A 2118-nucleotide genomic window follows, 5' to 3' on the forward strand; every position below is an offset into this window, starting at 1 on the left:
AATTGTGTCTGTGAACGTACACAATTTATATTATTCTAATGACTTGTAGGATAAATACATATAAAAGTGATTTAGAGGGCAGAGCAATGTAAAGAACAGAGGTAGAAATGAATGTGTGATGCTAGAAAGCTGTTGCAGAGCCTAGTGCACCTGCACTAAAGATGTATCTGGACTAAAGGTGGAGAAGATGCATGAGGAATACAGCTGGAAGGTGGGACTTTGGTTCAAACTGAGAGAGCCTCAGATACTAACCAGGTAGAAACATTTTAGAGAATGAGGTATGTAGTGAATAGTCATTAAAGAATTTTGAGCAAATATATCATGTGAAAAAGTGTGTTAATAATATGCATATACCATACAAAATGTACTTAAGAGAAAGACTGCAGCTAAACTGTCCAGCTAGAGGTGATGTTTTTTAAACTTTTAATTTTTTGGATTTATTTTATGTATATGAGTACACTGTAGCTGTCTTCAGACTCACCAGAAGAAAGCATCAAATCCCATTACAGTTGTTGTGGTTCCTGGGAATTGAACTCAGGACCTTGGGAAGAGCGGTCAGTACTCTTAAGCACTGAGCCATCTCTCTAGCCCTTGGCTGTAGGTCTTTTGAAATACTGTTTTGAGAACCACTGAGTACTTTCATAGCTAACACGGGACAATGGGTGGAAAGAAAATGTATTTACTACCTTTGCATAGCTATAGTAAAATACATAGCAGAAACAATGAAATGCAGCTTCAGCTTACAGTTTAAGAAGGTTCAGTTCAAGAAGTTCAGTTCAGGCCTCAGACACTTGGGTGGATCAATATTATGGTGTGAGTGCGGGATGGGGAAGGTTCTTACCCATGATAGACAGGAAGAAGAGAAACAGAGGCAGCATAGGACTTTGGAAATGATACCCCAAGAACCCAGTTCAAGAGCTCTACTTCTTTCAAGGACGTTCTATCTCCTAAATTGGCCACAACTACCCCAAATAGCACCACCACAAAGAAAACCAAGATTTCAAAGCATGAACTTACATGAAAACTTTCCTATCCAAACCAGGGTAGTGAGAAAATATGAGTGTTATTTTACGGGAAAAGTTGATACTGCTTATTTATGTCATTAGGACATAAATATTAGGAGGAGATAAAGACAGACAGAGAAAAAGTATCATGGACAACAGTGATAACAGTATTTGGGTATTTATGGAACAAGTTGCTTAGGTCATATAGAATAATATTATTTAGTACAGTGGAGGATGAAGTTAAGAAGAAAAGTGAAGCATCAGATGCTGCCCTTCCTGTGGTGTTTTAATGGTAGATAGAGATTCTGAGGACAGTTTTTCTGACTCCTAATAACTGATACTTTATCTATTTCTTTGGCAGAAACAACATAATGGTGATAGAAGGTAGAGTTTGGAATGACAGATGAGATATTCATGTGTAAGTGCCAGGCAGTTTAATGTATGTTGGGAGTCTGACTGGGGCACAAGGTCGGAGGTGGGAGTCAGAATTACACACTTACAATACACGGTCTTGATCATCTGATCACATAAAATGTCCATTTAAAATAAATCAATCCACCCATTCATCTATCAATTATCTATCTGTCTGTCTGTCTGCATATCTATCTATCTATCTATCTATCTATCTATCTATCTACCTACCTACCTATAATGTATATGTAAAAGTGTTCTGCCATATAAATGTCTGTGTGCAACACGCATGTATACCCCTCAAAGTCCAAAAGAGGGCAGTGGATCCTCGGAACTGGAATTGCAGATGATTGGCAAGCTACCATGTGGGTGCTGTGCATCAAACCTGGGTCTTCCTGTGGAACAGCTAATAATATTTTTCTCTGAGACATCTATCCACCCCACCATTTTGTACTCAATCATTAGTCCTTCAATGTTCTATTATTGAAAATAGCTAACGACTTTCATGGTAGCTGAGTATTTACTACACAATAAATAATAAACCTGCACCTCAATCCTGTCATGAACATAATAATAATACAAAAGGGGAAACAAGATCAGACATGAAATAGCCTTTCTACTGTCAATTAAGTATGAATAGACTTTAAGGAAATTTACCAATCATGATATCATTCATGGTTATGGTCAAGTTCTCTATGTTCAG

The sequence above is a fragment of the Rattus norvegicus genome, chromosome 18, assembly GCF_036323735.1.
Source record: "Rattus norvegicus strain BN/NHsdMcwi chromosome 18, GRCr8, whole genome shotgun sequence".
NCBI lineage: Eukaryota > Metazoa > Chordata > Mammalia > Rodentia > Muridae > Rattus > Rattus norvegicus.